The 23,186-nt window shown below is 37.8% G+C and overlaps 1 protein-coding gene across 3 annotated transcripts in view; it reads right to left on the bottom strand.

Annotated features, from left to right (window-relative positions):
- The window catches only part of TAF1 (TATA-box binding protein associated factor 1), an 89,441-nt gene that overhangs the window by 16,830 nt on the left and 49,425 nt on the right, over positions 1-23,186 (bottom strand). The gene's annotated exons all lie outside the window — the stretch shown is intronic.

Raw genomic sequence — 23,186 nt, 5'->3', positions numbered from 1 at the left:
ACCACATAATGACTTTAAAACACCTTTTCCTGTAGAGTACAATTCATAACAGGCCTTAACTCTGCATTTTTAAGCCAAGTACAGTGCCAGGTTCTGGTGATATAAAGATAAAAATTAAAAAACAAAACAGAACAAACTAACAAAAACAAGACAGGTCCTTGACCTTGATGCCTTTCAGCGCCTCATGAAGATTATACACTCACAATTTCAATGATGGAGAAAGTAATAAGGGACTGTAGAGGAAGTAGCAATGTGTCAGAGAATGAAGCAGTGTTAAAGAAGACTTCATGAAAATTGTTCTCTTCAAGTCAACAGTGATGTGCTAACTGCCAAATCTGGTGAACATTTTTCATACTTGACCTTGGAAGCCCTGTGTTGTGTTTGCAGCCGATACTTACTTCTTCCTTAAAACTCTAATCCCATGGCTTCTGAAGCACCACTCTCCTTTCTTGGTACTGCAGCTCCACCTCTGGCCATTCGTTCACGCAACAGATATTTACTGAGTCTCTACTATGTGCCAAACATTACCCTAAGCACCAGGGATAAAAGACAGACATGGTTCCTGTCTACACGTAGCTTACAGCAATCACTTATTAGATTTAGACCACTAAGTCTACCTGTGGCCATTTTTCTTTCTGTACTTTTGGCCCAACTCTACATGATATCAACTACAATAGCTTATAAAGAATAAACATGGAGGAAGTTAACACTGATTTGTATCCCTCATGTTCAGGTTTTGTTTGGTTTCTCCTGGCACCACAGAGGTGCCCTGAAAATACATTACACAAACTCCAGAGCTGAAAGAAAGCCTGTTTTTCTCTTGAGTCTCCTTTTTCTTTTAGTAAGTAATAATCTTTACTTTCTCCTATGATATTTTTTAAATATGGACTTTGTTGTAGCCTTAATATATTCTGGTACATATTTGCTTATTGGCATATTATACCATCTTACTCATCACAAGCACAAGACTTCAGGGAGACGCTGCCTTATACCAGATTGCTATCTATCTATCTACTAGCTCAATACAGTACACAAGAGGGCTAGCAAGTTATAGACATCGTATATTTCCTATCAAATTTTAGGTAGAAATTGAATTCCTGAACAAAGCAGTATTCTCATAGAAATGAAAATTCAAACAGCAGCGACCACTGGACAATCTCCCTTTCCCTTCAGCCACAGCATATTTTTTTTAGAGTAGAAATTCAATTTCAGTATCTTTTGCAGAAACATTCATAATGACATTCATTTAGCTCTTTTTTCTTTAATTTTTTACTAAAAAATTTTTTTAACATTTATTCATTTTTGAGAGAGAGAGAGAGAGCCAGAGCGTGAGTGGGGGAGGGGCAGAGAGAGAGGGAGACACAGAACCTGAAGCAGGCTCCAGGCTCCGAGTTGTTAGCACAGAGCCCCATGCAGGGCCCGAACCCACAAACCGTGAGATCGTGACCTGAGCTGAAGTCAGACGCTCAACCGACTGAGCCATGCAGGCACCCCTTTTTTCCTTTAAATTTTTAAATGTTTATTCATTTTTTGAGAGAGAGAGAAAGAGACAGAGTGCAAGTGGGGGAGGGGCAGCGAGAGAGGGAGACCCAGAATCCGAAGCAGACTCCAAGCTCTGTCTGCGCTGTCAGCACAGAGCCTGACACAGGGTTTGAACCCATGAGCTGTGAGATCATGACCTGAGCCGAAGTCAGATGCTTAACCGACTGAGCCACCCAGGCACCCCTAGCTCTTTTTCCTTTGAGTCATATACAAATAGATTTCACTTAAACAAGATGACATACTTACCTGAATGAAAAATTGTCCATAACATACTATCAAGTGAAAAAATGAAACTGTAGAACAAAATGTAAATATGTGATTTCTTTTGTCAAAAAAGTATATTGGTATGTATAGAAAAAGGTCCAGGATGCTTCACATCAAATCTGGCAGTGGCCACTCTAGAGAATGGGATGGGGAAAAGGAGAAAGATGGGAAAATTTTTCCTTTTCACTTTTTATAATTCTGTATGGTTTGATTTTTTTTGAGGAGCATGAAATTTTTTAAGATGGAAAAATTTCATTTCAGTTATATACTTGAATTTACAGAAATAATTTCATTGGTAAAGATTTTTAAACACTGATAATTCCGATGTTGTAGAAGTTGTAGGGAAACAGGCATTCTCCTTGCTGTTGTTTTTCACTATAAAGAGGTACAGCTTTTTAGAACACAATTTTAGAACATATATCAAAATTTCCTATAGAAATACTCCTATAAGTGCACAATATCAATGAAATATAAAAATAGTGAAAAGAGGTTTGCAAGCCAGCATTATACAAACACTTTAAATACCCAACGGGGGGGGGGGATGGTTAAATAAATTGATACGTATATCTATGCTATGGGATACATTAAAAAGAATGAGAGAGATCTAATACGTACGAACAATAAGACAGGATCAATAACCATGTCAATTTTCCCCAAAACTGATCTCCAGGTTTACCTCAATTCTTACCAAAATCTTGGCAAGACTTCTCTGTATGTATATAAAGACTTCTCTAAAATATGAGTAAGAAGGCAAAAGAAAAATAAAATTTATAGAAAGAATAAAGGGAGAGGGGCGCCTGGGTGGCTCAGTCAGCTGAGCGTCAGCCTTTGGCTCAGGTCATGATCTCAGGGTTTGTGATTTGAGCCCCACATCAAGCTTGCTGCTGTCAGTGCAGAGCCCACTTCCGATCCTCTGTCCCCCTCTCACTGCCCCTCCACCACTTGAGCTCTCTCTCAAAAATAATTTTTATATTCAATATTCATTTATTATAAAAATATAAGCCCTTAATATATTATAAACATAAAGGAGATTATTGACTTTATGCAAGGTAGTTAGCTAATATAAACATAGAACAAACTAATAAATCATGAAGCCCAATGCTCTTTTAAATCAATAATGTTAGAACTATACCAACTATCACGTCCACACATTTTATTGCATTTTAGCTCTTAATATATGTGGTAAACAAACAAACAAAAAAGAATAAGCATTCTAGAAAATGAAAAGATGTAATTGTCATTATTCACTGATTTTAAGATGGTCAACACTGAAAATAAGTTTAAAACCCTAGAGAAAAGTATTAAAGTGGTAACACATCTCATTATTTTGGAAGTTATTTTCTTTAGGCAGTGTAATTTTAGAAAATTTAGGATTTGTAATAATAATACTATGAAATCTCAAATTTGTGCAAGAATTTCTTGGGTAAAATTGTACAAATCTGTTGAACACTGTTAAGAAAGAAAATATTCTACATAGAACATTTATAAATCGTAATACCCTACATCACAAAGTGACAGTCTTCACCAATATTTAAAATTCAACACAATTTCCAACAAAATCTATACCCTTTTGTTACACTGAGCTTGACAAGTTGTTTCTAAAATCTTGTTAGATTAGAAGAGGATGAAGAACTAAGAAATAAGAAAACAAGGCTGTATTGAAGAGAATGTTTAAAATAAATGAGAAGGAGAATTAAAATCAGGAGACAATGGTTAATCAAAATGGAAAAGAAAAGGGAGGGACAATGAATGTGAAGGTACAAGTGCAACTAGAAACAGAACAGAACAGGAGAGAACAAAGGTAGTGCCATCTCAGCCAGGAAATGAGCTGAACAGAATGAGCAGGAAAAGACAAAAAGAAAGCAAGTGAGGGCAGTCAAAAACCTAAAGAAAATTGTGCAAATAAAAAAAAAGGCACAGGTGCAAAAAGGATTATGGAAAAAGTTAATCCTAACAAGAAATAGAAAATATATTAGGATATATGTCAAGAATGAGAAAGCATTAAATTAGGGATTTTAGGAAATCAAGAAAAAAGAAGTTTTCATTTAGAAGCATTGGTTTTCTAAGTAAGAAATTGCTACCAGAACAATTAGATAGGATTGTGGGGACCCAGCTGACTCTCAGAAGATTACTTTAACCTTAAGACATTTGAGATTCAACAGATGCAGGTGCAGGGAAAGCCTGCTAGGCGCTTCCCCTATGTCACTAAAAGTAGAAACTTCTGGGAATGACACTTACAAATTCCCTTCACTGGCAGCTTGAGAACAATGGAAAATACCACTCACACCTGCATAGACAATAATCATCACAAACTTTTCTTATCTTCTGTTTGTTCCCCTAGAAACCAATTTGTTCTTCCCATAAAAGCCCTTTCTTCCCCTTCCCATTTTTTTTTTTAGAAGTTAGGTGCATAAGCTCTTGATCTTAGCTATTCACGAGCTACACTTTTGTGAACTCCCACAGACACATGAATAAATTTGGGGTTTATCTCCCATTCAACTCTTTTGTCAGCTTGGGTTGCATGCCTCCATACCCAACATAAGGGGGTAGAGGAAAAGGATTTCCTCCCTAATAGGAATAACAAAAAGTCTTAAAACCTAGATATAAATTCATGTAACCTAAATATCAGAAAGCCCTTACAAGTGACAGAAATTGGATGGCAGAGCAATGCAAATAGAGAAATGAAAAAAAACCAAAACATACCAAGAAGGAGAAAGATAAGTTATTACAGTAAATGGAAAAATGGAAACATGAATTAAAAATCAAAGATTTAGGGGGCTCCTGGGTGGCTTAGTTGGTTAAGCATCTGACTTTGGCTCAGGTCATGATATCGCAGTCTGTGAGTTCGAGCCCCATGTTGGGCTCTGTGCTGGTAGCTCAGAGCCTGGAGCCTGCTTCAGATTCTGTGTCTCCCTCTTTCTCTGACTCTTCCCCACTCACACTCTGTCTCTGTCTCTCAAAAATAAAGAAACATTAAAAACATTTTTAAAAAATCAAAGATTTAGGCTAACAGTAACAACTCAGGCAACAACAGATGTTGGTGAGGATTCAGAGAAAGAGGATCTCTTTTGCACTGCTGATGGGAATGCAAACTGATACAGCCACTCTGGAAAACAGTATGGAGGCTCCTCAAAAAATTAAAAGTAGAACTACCCTATGACCCAGCAATTGCACTATTAGGCATTTATTCACGGGATACAGGTGTGCTGTTTCGAAGGGACACATGCACCCCCATGTTTATAGCCACACTATCAACAATAGCCAAAGTATGGAAAGAGCCCAAATGTCCATCCATGGATGAATGGATAAAGAAGATGTGGTGTATATATATATATATACATATACAATGGAGTAATACTTGGCAATCAAAAAGAATGAAATCTTGCCATTTGCAACTACATGGATGGAACTAGACGGTATTATGCTAAGCGAAATTACAGAAAGACAAATATAATGACTTCACTCATATGAGGACTTTAAGAGACAAAACAGATGAACATAAGGGAAGGGAAACAAAAATAATATAAAAAACAGGGAGCGGGGGGCGCCTGGGTGGCTCAGTCAGTTAAGCGTCCGACTTCGGCTCAGGTCATGATCTCGCGGTCCGTGAGTTCGAGCCCCGCGTCGAGCTCTGTGCTGACCGCTCAGAGCCTGGAGCCTGTTTCAGATTCTGTGTCTCCCTCTCTCTCTGACCCTCCCCTGTTCATGCTGTCTCTCTCTGTCTCAAAAATAAATAAACGTTAAAAAAAAATTTTTTTTAATAAAAAAAACAGGGAGGGGGACAAAACATAAGAGACTCTTAAATATGGAGAACAAACAGAGGGTTACTGGAGGGGTTGTGGGAGGGGGAATGGGCTAAATGGGTAAGGGGCACTAAGGAATCTACTCCTGAAATCGTTGCACTATATGCTAACTAACTTGGATGTAAATTAAAAAATATTTTTTTAAAAAATCAAAGATTTAAGCAACAAAACAGTTGTGAGGACAGAGGAAGTAAGGAGGAAAGAAAAGTGGACATGATAGAGAAAAAAAGGAACTCACAGTAACAAAAACAAAAGATGGGAGTGTGGGAGACTGAAATAATAAAGAGAAAAAGTACGAATATCCTTGAATATTATTAAAATAGAATAATTTTCAAAATATTTTAGAGTGGAAACATTAATAGATGAATAATGGAAAAGTAATTAATTTGGAAAGAGAAAAAAAGGATTTAAATACTGGAAGGTGGAAAAATAAAAACCTGAATAAATGATGAATGAATTGGATAAGGAATAGAAGGCAATGAACATCAAGATGATAGAGAAGACAAAAATACACACACATTAGGGATGAAGACAAGAGGAAACATGATTAAAAATCTATTTGTGAAGGCAGATTATTATAAATGAAAGATACAGGAGTCTGAACAGAAGAGGTAACAGAGGAAACAGTGACGGTGTGGTTAATAAAATGAGCAGTAGGAAACTGCCAATGATTAACAAAAAATAAATAGAATAAGAGTAAGAATTTCAGCTTATGAACAGGAGTATACACTGAAGAGAAGAAGCTGAACAGGACAAGAGAAAGATGACATGAAAGGAAACAGTATATAAAATGATCAAACAAATTTATCCACTGGTAAAGCTAGAGCTCCTTAGGCTGTTATCAGACATCAGCAAAGCATGCAGGTCTTCAAGCTTTCCTGCTTATTTCCAGAAACTTCTGCAACTACCTGTACCCAAGTTTTCCCTGGCCTCCACTCCCTTGGGATTTATGTCCACAGCCCTCTAAGGGGGCATCTGGTCCTCTCTCACCACTTTGCAAGTATGGCCCTGGAACTGGGGGAGATTTCTGGAGGCTCCTCATGTCCATTTCCAAGACAGTCTCCCCATCCCTAAGGTGATGTCTTGAGACCATTCTAGGTACCTCATGTTTGCCTATAATGCATTAAAAGAAATAACCTCTCTGAAGTTATTAAACTGATGTAAATCTTTATTATTTTAAATAGTTAATACTGACCTGTTACATAACATATTTTAAGGTCTCTTACAATTCAATCTACTGGAATATGAATTAAATATTTTACCTCATTACTTTTACTTGTTGAACACAAACACAAACTTACCTTTCATTTAAAAAAAAGAATACAGGAATGCAAGCTGGTGCAGCCACTCTGGAAAACAGTATGGAGGTTTCTCAAAAAACTAAAAATAGAACTACCCTATGACCCAGCAACGGCATTACTAGGCATTTATCCAAGGGATACAGGTGTGCTGTTTCAAAGGGACACATGCACCCCCATGTTTATAGCCGCACTATCAACAATAGCTAAAGTATGGAAAGAGCCTACATGTCCATTGATGGATGAATGGATAAAGAAGATGTGGTATATATATACAATGAAGTGCTACTCAGCAATCAAAAGGAATGAAATCTTGCCATTTGCAACTACGTGGATGGAACTGGAGGGTATTATGCTAAGTGAAATTATTGAGAAAGACAAAAATCATATGACTTCACTCATATGAGGAGTTTAAGAGACAAAACAGATGAACATAAAGGAAGGGAAACAAAAATAATATAAAAACAGGGAGGGGGACAAAACGGATGAGACTCATAAATATGGTGAACAAACGGAGGGTTACTGGAGGGGTTGTGAGAGGGGGGATGGGCTAAATGGGTAAGGGGCACTAAGGAATCTACTCCTGAAATCATTGTTGCACTATATGCTAACTAATTTGGATGTAAATTTTAAAAAATAAAATTAAAAAAAAAGAATAAAGTGAGAGGAATTAATCTACCTGATGACAAGACTTACTATATATATATGTGAGTGAGTGAGTGTGTGTGTGTGTGTGTGTGTGTGTGTGTGTGTATAGCTACAGTAATCATGGTACAATGCAGAGGGATAGATACATAGATCAATGGAACAAAATAAATGCAGAAATAGGGGCACCTGGGTGGCTCAGTCAGTTAGGTGGCCGACTCTTGGTTTTGGCTCAGGTCATGAACTCGCGGTTTGTGAGTTCGAGCCCCACATCGAGTTCTATGCTGACAGTGCAGAGCCTGCTTGGGATTCTCTCTCCCTCTTTCTCTGTCCCTAAACAGCACTCTCTCTGTCTCTCTCTCAAAATAAATAAACTTAAAAAAAAAATAAATCCAGAAATAGACCCACACACTCAACTGATTCTTAATAAAGATGCTCAAAGCAATTCAATGGAGAAAGGAAAGCAATTCAATGGAAAAAGGAAAGCAATCCAATGGAGAAAGGATAGCCTTCTCAACAAATGAAATGGAACAACTGAACATCCACAGACAAAACAAAATGAACCTCAACCAAAACCTCTTATCACATACAAAAATTAATTCAAAGTGGATTATGGATTTAGATGTGAAACACTGATACTACAAACTGAAAAGAAAATATGAGAGAAAACCTTTGTGACCTGGGGTTAAACAGACTTCTTAGAGTTATACCAGAATTGTACTCCATAAAAGAAAAAAATTGATAAACTGGACTTCATTAAAATTAAACATTTCTATTCTTCCAAAGATAGTGTCAAAAGACTGAGATGACACAGACTGGGAGAAAAATCTTTGTCAATCGTACATCTAACTTGATCTATTCATCTACTGATGGGTACTTTAGGTTGCTTCCCTACCTTGGCTACTGTAAACAACACTGCAATAAACACAGGGGTCCATGTGTCTTTTCAAATTAGTGTTTTCATTTTCTTTGGGTAAATACCCAGCAGTGGAATTACTGGATTCTATGGTATTTCTATCTTTAACTTTTCGAAAAACCTCCTTACTGTTTTCCACAGTGGTTGCACCAATTAAATTCCCACTAACAGTGCATGAGCGTTCTTTTCTCTCCACATCTTTGCCAACACTCAGTTATAAATAAGTCAGCATCAGGATAAAGCGTAAGTATAGCATCGGGAATACAGTCAATAATATTTAATAACGTTCTACGATGAGAGGTGGTAACTACACTTATCATGGTGAGCACTGTGTAATGTATAGAATTGATTCACTAGGTTATAAACCTGAAACTAACAGAACATGTCAACTATACTCCAAAAAATTTTTGGTTTTATTTTTAAAAATGTAAATTTTAAAAGTCTTACATTTAATAAAGAGCAAGTACCTAAAATATATAAAGAGCCCTCAAATCTCATTAATAAGAAAACAGAACAATTAAAACTGGGGCAAAGAAATGAATAGATACCTCAACAAAGAAAATATATGGATGGCACATAAGCATATGAAAAGATGTTTAACATCAACAGCCATTAGGGAAAGGCAAAGTAAAACCTCAGTGACATTAAAGAATGACTAAAATGAAAAAAAAAACAACAACAGTGATCATACTAAATACTAAAGAGATCATTCATATATTGCTTGTGAATGCAAAATGGTACAGACACACTGGAAAAGAGTTTGGCAGTTTCTTACAAACCTAAACATATGTTTACCATCATCCTCTTGGGCATTTATCCCTGGGAAATGAAAATACAAAACCTAAAACCCTGTACACAAATGTTCACAGCAGCTTTATTTACAATACAAAATACGGGAAACCTGTCTTTAAATGAGTGAATGGTTGAACAAACTGTGGCACAATGGAACACTACTCAGCAATTTGGAGAAATGAACTACTGATACATACAACAATTTAAAGAGATCTCAAGGGAAATAAGCTTAGTGAAAAAAGTCAATCTCAAAAAGTGTTATTTTTTATGTTAACATGCTCAAATGTCCAAACTATAAAGATGAAGAATAGATAAGAGGTTGCCAAGGGACAAGACAGTGGTAGGTGCATGTAGGGGGATGCAGATACAAAGAGGTAGCATTGGGGAGTTTTCTGGTAGTAACAGAACAGTAGTGGCTACATGATGGCATAAAACTGCATGGGACTGTACATACACACACAATATAGATTTTTTTAAGTGCAAACTGAATAAGGTCTGAAACCTAGTTAATGGCAATGTACCAAACCAATTTCCTGATTTTGATAATGAACTAAAGTTATGTAAGATGTCACCACTGGCAGAAGCTGAGTGAAGGGTACACGGGGCTCTGTACTATTTTTGTAATTTCTTGAATCTAAAATTATTTCAAAAAAATCACAATATATTTATTAGCAAAGAGCAACTTACAAAATAATTCTTTGTAAAAATGGCAATTCTTATAAAAATAAATTTTTAAAAACTGTGTGTAATTTATTAAACATGCTTTGTGTAAGTACAGAAAAAAAAGCATGGAAGAAAAAAAAGCATGGAAAGGATGTATAAGGACATATGCTAAAATGGTTACCTCTGTTTTACTGTCAAACTATGGCAGATGGGGTTAGGAGAGTAGGCAGAAGCTTTAATTTTTAAATTTTATATATTTCCATATTGTTTGACCTTTTATAAAAAATAATTTTTTTTTATCTTTTAAAAAAGAGGTCCATCTGACAAGAATGTGAATGCTAGGTTAATAAGTCTAGAGGCTGGAACGTTAGCCAGGTAACTATTTGCTGTTATACTCCAGGCAAAATACAATGAGGGCTTTACTGATATATTGGAAGTTGGAGAATTCTTCAAGGGAAAGAATTAAAAATAACCCTGAGGTTTCTAGGTGCAGCTACTGGGTGACACTAGTGCCCCCATTAAACCCAGACTGGAAATAGTGAAGGACTGAGTTGAATAAAGGATGAAGGGAGAACAGCTAGAATAGAGAAGGATAGAAGAACGTTCAGTGTGAGGGATGTCTTAAGTTCCACTGGGACATCCAAGAGGAAATGTTCAGCAGGGGGATGGGTACACAGACCTTCACTCAATAAAACTGAGATTTATCAGGAAAGAGGTGGCTGTTGAAGTTAGAGGAACAGGCAGAGGAACATTCAGCAAAGGAGATGGTAAAGGAATGATCTAACAGGTAGGAGTAATATAAGGGCTAAAAGTTGTGAAGTCAATGATTATAATACACGGGGTGCCTGGGTGGCTCAGTCAGTTAAGTGTCCGATTTCGGCTCACATCATGATCTTGCAGTTCACGAGTTTGAGCCCCGCGTCGGGCTCTGTGCTGACAGCTTGGAGCCTGAAGCCTGCTTCAGATTCTGTGTCTCCCTCTCTCTCTGCCTCTCCCCTGCTCATACTCTGTCTCTCTCTCGATCTCTCTCAAATATAAATAAAACATTTTTAAAAAGTTACGAAGCCAATGATTATAATACAGTTTCAAGAAAGGAATGATCAATGATGTCCAATACTGGGGTGATGCCAAGAAAACGACTAAAAAGTGCCAGCTGTATCTGGCAATCATGTGATCCTATTCACTTGGTATGTTAGACAGGCAGAAGCCAGATTAAGGCTGAATGAGGCATGAATGGTAGGTAAAGAAAAGGAGAGAAACGTTACGTACTCATTAAAAAAAAAAATGTGATCATGCTACACAGCATGGATGAACCTTGATGAAATAAGCCAGATACAAAAGGGCAAGTATTCTATGTACTGATTCACCTTACATGAAGTACCTGGAAGAGGCAAATTCAGACAGAAAGTAGAACAGAAGTTGCCAAGGGCTGAGGGAAGGAGAGAACAGGATTATTGTTTAATGGATATAGAGTTTCTGTTTGGGATGATGAAAAAGTTCTGGAAACGGGTAGCAGTGATGGTTGCACGACGTTTTGAACATACTTAACGCCACTGAACTGTACATCTAAAAATGGTTTAAAAGGCAAGATTTTTATGTTGTGTACATTTTACCACAATAAAAACAAAAACAAAAACCAAAAACAAAACCGAAGTCTGGCTGTGAAGAAGAGGAAGAGCAAGAAAGGCAGCAAGAGGCTGAAGCAGGGTTGAGAGAGATTTTATTCTCTTCAATGATGTGAGAGACTTAACCTTCACATAGGAATATTTATATCTTGCCCCAATCTAAGGAAGGTCATTGACAGATAAAAAAAGAACCTTTTTATTTATTACTGGCCAAACTTTACAGAGTAGTCTCATAGGACAGACTTAGAAACTAGTATATGGAAATATAAATACTAAGCATTGTATTAACGTATGAATAATACTGAATCATCTACTCATATTCAAACTGACTGAAAACTTCAGATTTAATAAGCAGTTAGGGGAAAAACAGCATATGTACAATAGCAGCAAAACTTTTAAATTGCCTAGGAATAAACTTAACAACAAAAAGATGCTCAATAGCAACAAAAACTATAAAATATGTGTGGGAATAAATTAAAGATACCTAGAAATTATCCAAAGAAAACTAGAAGGCTTTGTTGAGTAAAAAAATGTGAATAAATGAAGAAACAGAAACGTAATATTATAAAGATACACACGCTCTCCAACTTAATCCATACATTAAATAAGATTTCAATACTATTTATTTACTTGGGGTCAAGTTAGAATCTAACAAAAATTATCTTGGAGTTTCTTTAATAATTGAGCCAAGAAAGACAAGGAATTTAAAATTATAAAGTCTGAGTGATGATCACAGTGATACTATCTGGTGTAATAGTGCAGATTAGACAAACAAATAAAAGAGAATAGAAAATCTCCAAATAGGTTCAAGAATACATAAGAATTCAGCATATGATAAAGGTATCATTTCATTTAGTAGGAAAGGATAGACTATTCCATAAATAGAACTTAGGACCCTTTGGCTAATCATTTGGAAGAGAAAGTAAGTTAGATATTTACCTTATACCATAGAATCTATTTTTTAAGTCAATAAACATTCAAAAATTTAAAATATGATATGTATTAGAAGAGAATACAGTTGGGTATCTTAGGGGTAGGGGAGATCTTTTAAACAAGTATACCAAAGGTAAAAATCCTAAGGAAAAGACTGAAAAATATAACTACATAAAAATGAAGTTTCTTATTTTCTCTGGGTACATACCTAGTAGTGGAATTACTGGATCATATGATAATTCTATTTTCATTTTTTGAGGAAACCCCATTACTGTTTCCACAATGACTGCACCAATTTGCATTCCCACCAACAGTGCATGAAGGTTCCTTTTCCTCCATATCCTCACCAACACACTTGGTATTTTTTATGTTTTTGATTTTAGATATTCTGACATGTGTAAGGTGATATTTCATTGTGGTTTTGATTTGCATTTCCATCAGGGAAACATCAGGTTTAGTAATGTCTTTTCATGTGTCTATTGACCCCAAAGAAAATGAAAACACGAATTTGAAAAGATACATGCACCCCTATGTTTATTGCAGCATTATTTAGAATAGCCAAGATATGGAAGCAACCCAAGTGTCCATCCATAGATAGATAAATGAGACGGTAGTATATAGATACAATGGAATAGTATTCAGCCCTCAAAAAGAATGAAATCCTGCCATTTGAAACGACATGGATGGCACTAGAGAGTATAATGCTAAGCCAAACAAGTCAGTCAGGGAAAGACAAACACCATATGATTTCACTCATATGTGGAATTTAAGAAACAAAAGAACAAAGAAAAAAGACACAAACAGACTCTTAAATACAGAGAGCAAACTGGTGGTCGCCAGAGGAGAGGGGTTTGGGGATGGAGTGATGGGGATTACAGAGCACACTTATCTTGATAAGCTCTAAGAACGTATGGAACTGTTTGAATCATATTGTATACCTGAAACTAATATAACACTGTATATTAATTACACATCAATTTAAAAAAGTAAGTTTCTCTATGTCAGAAAACACCACAAACAAAATTAAGACCTTCCAGATGGAAGAACTGTTAGTGGCCTGCTATGAAACTACTGTTTTCAAACACTGACCAACAGGAAGTGTGGGACTATGATCGCTGGGAGAAGCGAAATAAAGGAGGTGGGCTCTATAATTGGCCGTGGCTTTCTACTTTCTACCCACGCAAGGCACAGCAGTCTCACAAGGCCACAGAGACGAATATTGGTTTCTGAGGCAAAGACAGCTGGAAATTGCAGGGTAGAACCAGAGAGAAGGGAGCTCCACAGAAAAATAAGTTAAGATCTGCAAAGAGGCTCCCTTGAGTCTTTGGCTGAATACTAACTTCCACATGTATAGGATGAAATTCCACAAAGGGTCCTATAAACAGAACTATCAGAGCTCACACAGGGTTGGGAGTTACTCAAACAAAAGTAGAAAGAAAACCTTCCCAGGTTTTTGTGGGGTTTTTTTTGTTTTTGTTTTTTGTAAAGTTATCTTATATCTTATCTAGGTTTTAGGGTCCCACTGAGCATTCTAAAAGTTCAGGGTCTCAGGTTTTAGGACACAGGATCTACTTATCCTAGGCCTACCCTGAAGATGGCTTCTCATCAGAGTTGATTTTTGGTTTGGAGAGGACTAGAGAAGTAACTTGCTAGGAAATTCTTTGGGAAAAGAAATATCATGAATAGCTTGGCATCACCTACTGGAACAGACTATGCAGTTCACTTCAAATTCAACCGAACACTAAGTACTGACACCTCTATCAACAACTTAGGACCTTACAGTTTTATAAAAGTTTGGGTTGTGTTTTTCAGAAGGGATTTCTTTTTTTTAATGTTTATTTTTGAGAGAGAACGTGCATGTGTACGTGTGCGCATGCAAGTGGGGGAGGGGCAGAGAGAGGGAGACACAGAATCCGAAGCAGGATCCAGGCTCCGAGCTGTCAGCACAGAGCCCGACACAGGGCCCGAACTCATGAGCTGTGAGATTATGACCTGAGTCAAAATTGGACACTCAACCGGCTAAGCCACCCAGGCGCCCCCGGAAGGGATTTCTTGATCTACATGCCCCTCTTCTTTCACAGACATGGAGTGCTGTATGCCTTCTGAGACTACCACAAATAGCTCCAATCCCAAGTTTTGGGTTTCCCTGATTATTAATGCTCTTTTCAAATATTACTTGAAGAGAAAGAGAGGCTCTGAGGTTGATTCAGTACCTACATGGTACGTGGAAGGCCTAAGGGCTTGATCTCTATTATTAGGGTGTAGCCCATCACCACTGCTTAAGTACTAGACAGTCCTCTGATATGTCCTGTACCCTTCCAGGTGCAGTTTTATATGTAGTGTTACTTGTCCCCTAATAACCCTAACTTCAGCGTGGCTACATACCTTATATACACATACACACACACACGATAATATAGGATAAGGTGATAAAGTTATATACAATGCTACAAAAATATGCTTATATGTAGTGTCATATTATGTGTGAAGGATCTGAATGGAAAGAGTCAAGATAATGTTAACTAGATATACCATTCTACTAACCGTGGTTAGTAAATTTTTTAGGGAATAGACCCTCATGGACTCTATTACTATTAATTAAAAACAGAAGCATGCTGAAATCAGACCAAACCAACAAAATTTTAAATAAAAGTATTATTTGGTGTATGGTACCTGATAGTAGGAAACACCTCGTAAGTGGTCTTCAACTAGATGACTGATGTCCTTTTAGTACAAAAGATGTCACATTTTGTATCACATGACACCACTAACCCTCACAGCCCTACTCGGAAGATTCTTATACTCTTATCCATTGGTTTCAGAGGGGGAAAAGTCAGCCTTCTAGACTGTTCACTACTGCTGCCAAATCCTTATTTACTCCCCTATGAGAAAAAAATCTCCCCTATTTTCAGACTTGTTCTCTACTATGCCAGAGGTTGAAAACCAGCTGTCTTGCAGCCAGACTTGGCCTACAAATAGATGTTTTTGTTTGGCCCAGAGAATTTTTTAAAACAATTTTAAATTATTTGCAAATACATAAAAATTGGGAAATGTCGCACACAAAAATCCACATTTTCAGCTTCTCTTGAAAAATTAAGATTACCTAGCAACATTGTATTATATGCTCATTTCCTTAGGACAACAATCAAATGAAGTACATGCCTCTTTAGATGGAATATATACTCTTTTAGTTCACTACAATCCACACCTGGCCTACTGCACTCATTTACATTACTTGCCTGACCCCTGCAGGCCACCTGAGCTTGAGAGCTCTACTCACCATCACAAACTCACTCACATTCACCAAGGACCTACACACCTGGCAGCAGAGTTTTCCTCTTGGCTCCAAATCCTTCCCCATCATGGTGGGTTACTCTAATGTCCACATGTACTATCCATCCAAAATCCTTGTAAATTTCATGCCAAAGGTTTGCACCTCCACTCTAGCCAAACATATCCAAGGCTATATACAGAATGCTATCTTTACTGAAAACAGATTCACTTCTGAAAGTTTCAATTCCAATATCCCACTTTCTTATCACAGCCTTTTATCTGTCCAGTTTTTTTATTCTCTCTGACCTCAAGGAAACTTATAAGCTCATTAATTCCTATTTCCCAATCTATCAAGCCTCTCTTGGCTTTAGTTTCCTCCCTCATCAGCTCCTGTGCTTTAAAAAATAAGGTAATTGAGCCTGGGTGGCTCAGTTGGATGGGCATCCAACTTGGTTCCAGCTCAGGGCATTATCTCACCATTTCGTGGGTTTGGGCCCCACATCGGGCTCTATGCTGGCAGTGCAGAGCCAGCTTGGGATTCTCTCTCTCTCTCTCTGTTCCTCCCTCACCAAAATATATAAACTTAAAAATTAGAAAAAAATAAAAAATAAGGTAACATGTATATAGTATGGTATATCTCCATCAGTAATTGTACTTGAAGATAGATGTAGGGGGATGATATAAAATAATTTGGTAAGAAATGTGAATGAAACAGGTGAAAACAGATAAGTCAAATGCAAAATCTGATTAACTTTTAAAGATAAAACACGATAAATCTGCTGCTATAGGGTCTTCTGGTGACAAAGTTTGAGAAGCTCGAACTTCAACTTTTTTTTTCCTTGCTGACACCTTCAGTTCCCAATCTTTCCAACACATCTAGAAAAAAAATCTGAATCCTGAATCAAATCTATCATCTGCCTTCCCAGTTCCCCAACAATTACACAACTGTGCCAACTGCTGCTACTATAAAAATGAATGGTCTCCAACATCAGCTGGACCCTTGAAGGCTCCTCAACAGTTCTAAAATGTCCCTAGTCAGCTACTTTTCAAGTTTCCTACAACAGTTGATTCAAACCCTTATCAACACTTCTCTTCAAATTCCTTCTCCCATCACTTCACCCACTGTCAGCAGACGACCCTGTTTCCTACTTGGGAGAAAAAATAAGAGGCTACTGGGCGGAAACTTTCTCAATGTGTATCTTCCCACCTTCTATAAGGACCTCCTGTCATATCCTTAATTTTCTTTTTTTTCACCTATACAAAGGTCCCTTGTCCAAATGTTTTCATCCCCTTCCACATACCGATTACAGTCTTTCCTCTTCCCTTCATAGGCAAATTTCTGTTTCTACTTCCTCACTTTCCATTCATTCATATCCTCTGCAGTCTGGCTTTGATTCTACCACCTCACTGAAACAACTCTTCTAACAACCACCCTCTTTGGTCTTCTCTGTGGCACCTGACCTGTTGGCCATTCTCCTCCTCTTGGGTTTCCAGGTCTTTACTCTCTTCTGTTTTCCCTTCTTTGATTCTGGCCACTCCTCAGTATTCTCTACCTGATCCCTTAAAGGCTGGAACTTGTCAAGTCTCTTCTCCTCCTACATTTTCCCTCAACTAAACAATGGCTCTTAACTTTTCTGGGTCACATACAACTTTAGTAATCTGATAAAACTATGGTCTTTCTACCTGGAAAAAAATACCACATTTTACATACAGCATCAGAGGGGTTCAAGGAATATACTGCAGTCCCTATTTGAGCTCCATCTACTTATACTTTCATATGCCGCTCTGAAAAAATATCCATATTTACAGTAATGACTTCCCTTCTGAGCTTCGGACATGTATATAGCTAACTACTACTAAGTCTTCACTTGGATGCTCTTCCTCAATACAACACACCCCAAACTGAACTCGACCACTTTTTCTCCCAAACCGCTCCTCCTTTATTTCCTATATTAAGTCACTGGCACCACCAGTTACCCAGGTCAGAATTCTAGATGTCATCTGATTTATCCAACCTTCCAAAAGTGGAATTTTTTTTTTATTACAATGTATTGTGTGCTCAATTACAAAAATTCAAACATCTGTGACGCCTGGGTGGTTCAGTCAGTTAAGCATCTGACTTCGGTTCAGGTCATGATCTCATAGTTCGTGAATTCTAGCTTCGCATCAGTCTCTGCACATGTACAGAGCCTGCTTGGGATTCTCTCTCTCCCCACCTCTTTCTCTGCCTCTGACTTGTGCGCATGCTTGCTCTCTCTCTGGATAAACTCTAAAAAAACAAAAAACAAAAAGCTTCAAACATCTAAGCACAAACAAGCACAAAGTGAAAATTATCCTCCATCTCTCCCTTTAGTAATTCTATTCTTTTTTTTAAATGTTTTTCGCTGTTTTTATTTATGTTTGAGAGAGAGACAGAGCGTAAATGGGGAGGGACAGAGAGAAAGGGAGACACAGACAAAGCAGGCTCCAGGCTCTGAGCTGTCAGCACAGAGCCTGACACAGGGCTCAAATCCATGGACCATGAGACCACGACCTGAGCCAAAGTCGGACGCTTAACCGACTGAGCCACCCAGGCACCCCTAGTAATTCTATTCTATGGCAACAAACAAGCTAAATAGTGACTGATTCCTTTAGATGAGTATGTGCTCTCCGGTTCATTGGTTGCTTTTGAGCCCATTTCATTCATACTTATCTCGCCTTTATAAGATCTGAATTTGCAACCTCTTCTGTATATACTGTCAAGTTACCTATTTTTCAACAATACATCTTGAATACATTTTCATATCAGCATATACAAATATACCTTATTAGCTAATCTACCATTTTGATAGCTAAACAGTACTCCACCATATACAGGTACCGTCATTTACTTCACTGATTTCCTACTGTTAGAAAATCAAAGAGCTCCCATGTTTTTGCAATTACAGTTGACTCTTGAACACAGGGGTTAGAGGTGCCTATATCCTGTGCAATCAAAAATCTGCTTATAACTTCTGACTCCCCAAAGACTTAACTATTGATGACTGAAAAACTTACTGATAACATTAACAGTTGATTAACATATGCTTTGTATGTCATATGTATTATATAATGTATTCTTACAATAAAGTAAGCTACAGAAAAGACAATGCTACTAAGAAAATCATAAGGGTATTATGCTAAGTGAATCAGTCAGAGAAGACAGGTATCACATGATTTCACTCATATGTGGACTTTGAGAAACTTAACAGATGAACACAGGAGAAGGGAAGGAAAAATAAGATAAAAAGAGAGAGGGAGGCAAACCATAAGAGACCCTTAAAGAGAACAAACTGAGGGCTGATGCGGGTGGGGAAAATGGGTGACGCGCATTGAGGGCACTTGTTGGTATGAGCACTGGGTGTCTTATGTAACAGATGAATCACTGGGTTCTACTCCTGAAACCATGACTACACTGTATGTTAACTAACTTGGGAATAAATTTTTAAAAATCATAAGGAAAATACATTTAGAATACTCTACTGTAAAAAAATCTGTGTATAAGTGAACCTGCACAGTTCAAATTGATGTTGTTCAAGAGTCAACTGGATGATGTTGCAATTATAAATATATGTGTATCTATACACATGCCTTTGCAAACCTGTGTGTGGAGCATTCCCTAGAGGTGAAACTGATCAAAGGCAATGAACATTTAGTCCTTTAAAAAGTTTGTACCCATTTCTGTTTTCACCCAAGAGCAAATGAGCACTTGACAACATCCTGAATTCTCCCTGCCCTTTACCCAACATCCCCAACTTCCAACCACTTATGAAGATATCAATTCTACCTCCACAATATCTCTACAATCTGTCCCCACCTTTCCATTCTTATGGCTACTTATCATGGCTCAAGCCCTCAATATTTTTAACTTGGACTATTGTCAACAGTTTCTCTATGGGTCTCTATATCTAATTCCCCTCCTATCTGTTCTTTAGATAGCTTCTAGAATGATCTTGCTAAAATATCTGCTATGATCCTCTTTCCTTTTTAAAGGCTTAATGTGACACACCAGGCCTTTTGTGATTTGGCCCCATCTATCTTGAAAAACTCCTCTCTAACCACCAAAAGTAGCTCCTAGTCTTTACCCTAGCCAAACTCAACTATTTGCACTTCTCTATCCAAGGCACCCTCACCTACTTTTCTGTTTGTGCTCTCTTCCTGGAACTTCTTCCCCACCCTTCTCTACCTGACTATTCGGCTTGGCACAGGAGGAGAGGTGCTGAATATTTAATCAGCTACTATAATCATCATCCCTGAAAATTCAAAACCTCTAGGAAGAGTTTCCTGCCTTTTCATACTAGTAGAAAACTTGGAAAACATACAAAAGATGAAAATAAAGAAAATCCTAATCCTACATCTCAGAAATAACCACTATTAACACATTGATGTGTTTCCTTCCAGTTTTTCCTTTATATATATGCACTTTTTTAAAAGTGTAACTGAGATGAAATAAGTTTTGTGCTCTGCTTTTCTCACTTAACATTGTAAGCACTTTTGTCTTTCTTTTAAAAAAGAGTTCTCAATCTTTATATAATAACTCATCATACTGATGGCACAATAACTAATCATTCCCTCTACATTAACCATCCAGGTTATTTCTCTTTAATATAAATAACACGATCAGAAATATCTTTGTCTACAGCTCTGATTGGGGCAGGTTGTTATACCATGTTGTGTATGCCATGCATGTACATTAAACACTTACATGCATTATTTTATTTAACCCTCTCAACAGCCCTCTGAGGAAGGTACCATTATTATTCCCATTTTACAGATGGGAAAGCAAAGGCTAAGTTACTTACCCAAAGTCACACTGCTATTAAATGGTGGGACCAATATTCAAACTCAAGCCTACTTGATTATAAAGTTTGCTCTCTTAACTATTTTTTAGCCTCTAAATGCTGCCAAAGAGCTTTCCAGAAATGTCTTACAAGCTTATACTGCCAACAGCAGTATGTGAGGGTACTCGCCTCACTAGCATTGAATACTTGCATTAAACAAAATTGAGGGGTGCCTGGGTGGCTCAGTTGGAGTTGGTTGAGTGTCCCACTCTCGATTTCAGCTCAGGTTATGACCTCACAGTTTGAGATCCAGCCCCATGTCGGGCTCTGTGCTGACAGTGCAGAGCCTGCTTGAGATTCTGTCTCTCAGCCTCTCTCCTGCTCATGTGCGCGTGCTCTCTCTCTCAAAACAAATAACAAACATTAAAAAAAAAATTGAGTTAATTGAATAGGTGGAAAAAAGGTACCTCCCTCTGTTTCAATTTGCATTTCTTTGATTACTGGGTACAACTGAATATTCATGTTCATTAGCTATTTAATGTCGGTGTTCTGTGATCTGTCCATCTGCCCTCTGTTCATTTCTCACTTAGCATCTTCTGGGTTTTTCTTTTCGCCTTGCATAAACTCCTTTTAAAATCTGCCTTATATCTTAAGCTAGCCATCATCAAGGCCACACAGGCTTTCTAGAACACTCTTGCTTATCACTTATTACAATCATTTTTAGACATCTGGAACCTAAACACTTCTTTTTTACCAGAATTATGGCTGATGAGCTTTAAGTGTTTTTAGAAGACAATAATGGAGAGATAACTAACCTGACAAAGGGCATTTCCACTCCGATTTCCAATGAGCACAAGGAAGAAAGTTGATTCTTTTAAACCAACCCAGATGGAACAAAAATGGAAGGATCCTCTCCTACTACTTCGCTTAACGATATATATACAGGTTCTGGTCAAGTATAGCTCTCTGAACTCACCCTGTTCTCTCATTCCTCCCTGGTATTGAACATTCTCTTCTCTATGCCCATTTTCTCATCTCTCTGGTTGTCCCTTCCTTCGACCTCCTGCCTTCAGTTCTCTGTCCCTCCTATCTAGCAAATGTACAGCCACACTAGTTAGGCTGCTGAATACTGCTGCAGCAAAGTCACACAGTCATGTAGATTTTTCAGTTCAAACCTCAGTATGCTAGGTAATTCTCTCAAATGCCCTTAGCTTCCTCTTCTTTTTTGCTTAAGGAGGTATAGGAGATCATCATTTCACTGCTTAATTCTTCAGTGTCTTTCCATTTAAGGTAAAGTAAAATCTCTTTAGGGGCACCTCGGTGGCTCAGTCGGTTAAGCATATGACTCTTGGTTTCGGCTCAGGTCATGATCTCACAGTTTGTGAGTTCAAGCCCTACATCTGGCTCTGTGCTGGCAACATGGAGCCTGCTTGGGATTCTCTCTCTGTCCTTCTCTCTCTGCCCCTCCCCTGCTCTGTCTCTCAAAAATAAATAAATAAAAACTTAAAAAAATTTCTTAAGTGTGACATGGCACACATAAGGCTAAGATTTGATTCCTAGAGACTTCTACATAAAACCAGTCATTCACCAACATGCACAGGTGACCGCAACCCCAACAACTTGTCTCTTAAGCCCATAATATAATTTCAGGCCTCTGTGTCTTTACATACTACTGTTCTCTGCCTGGAATGTTTTCTCCTCCACATTCTTTGCCTAGTGAACTCTACTGATCCTTTAGAAATCAGCTTAAGAAAACTCTTTTCCAGAAAGTTTCCTCTAATCATACTCTTGGTGTAGATATCCTGTCTGTGTCCCTTTGGCACTCTGTGCATACATCTAGCATAATATTTAGCTTCTATAAATTTTCTTTTTTGTTGCCCCAACTAAACTCTAATCAATGTGGAGGCAGGAATCATACCTAAGTTGATTTTATATTTGTGGCATCTATCAGTGCCAGCACATATTAGGTGCTTAATCAATGTTTACTTAACAAGCAAGTCATTTGAAAATCTTTATTAGCTTACCTATGAAGCCTTTTCTAACCCTTAGGCAAAAGTGTTCGTTTTTCTCCTCTAGTGTGCTTTGTACTCTTTCTAATACAGACCTCGTCGAGCTGCATTTTAACAGTCTCCATCACTTGGATTGTCTTTCCTACCAGATTAAGTAGTCAGCACAGAAGTAAGTGACTAGCGGGCTCCCGGGTGGCTCAGTTGGTTGAGCGTCCAACTTCAGCTCAGGTCACCATCTTGAAGTTTGTGGGTTTGAGCCCTGCGTTGGGCTCTGTGCTGACAGCTCGGAGCCTGGCGCCTGATTCAGATTCTGTGTTTCCCTCTCTCTCTGCCCCTCCCCCATTTGCAGTCTGTCTCTCTCTCAAAAATAAATAAATGTTAAAAAAATTAATAAAGAAAAAGAAGTAACTAGCTTGACATATATTATCAGGTCATGTACTGACCAAAAACTCTATGCTCTAAGGAAGCTCACTATGGCCTCCAGTCACACATTTCCTTAAGCTCCATCTAAGGGCCTGGGGCATAGGTGAATTTTCCTATCTCTTGGAAAGCAGTGATGGCTCAAAGCCCAAAGTAATTATCCTTTTAATTTTTATTCTCTTCTCATGTTTCTGTGCTTTCCAA

This window comes from Panthera tigris, chromosome X (assembly GCF_018350195.1).
Source record: "Panthera tigris isolate Pti1 chromosome X, P.tigris_Pti1_mat1.1, whole genome shotgun sequence".
Classification (NCBI taxonomy): Eukaryota; Metazoa; Chordata; class Mammalia; order Carnivora; family Felidae; genus Panthera; species Panthera tigris.
This window is presented reverse-complemented; position numbering and strand designations above follow the sequence as displayed.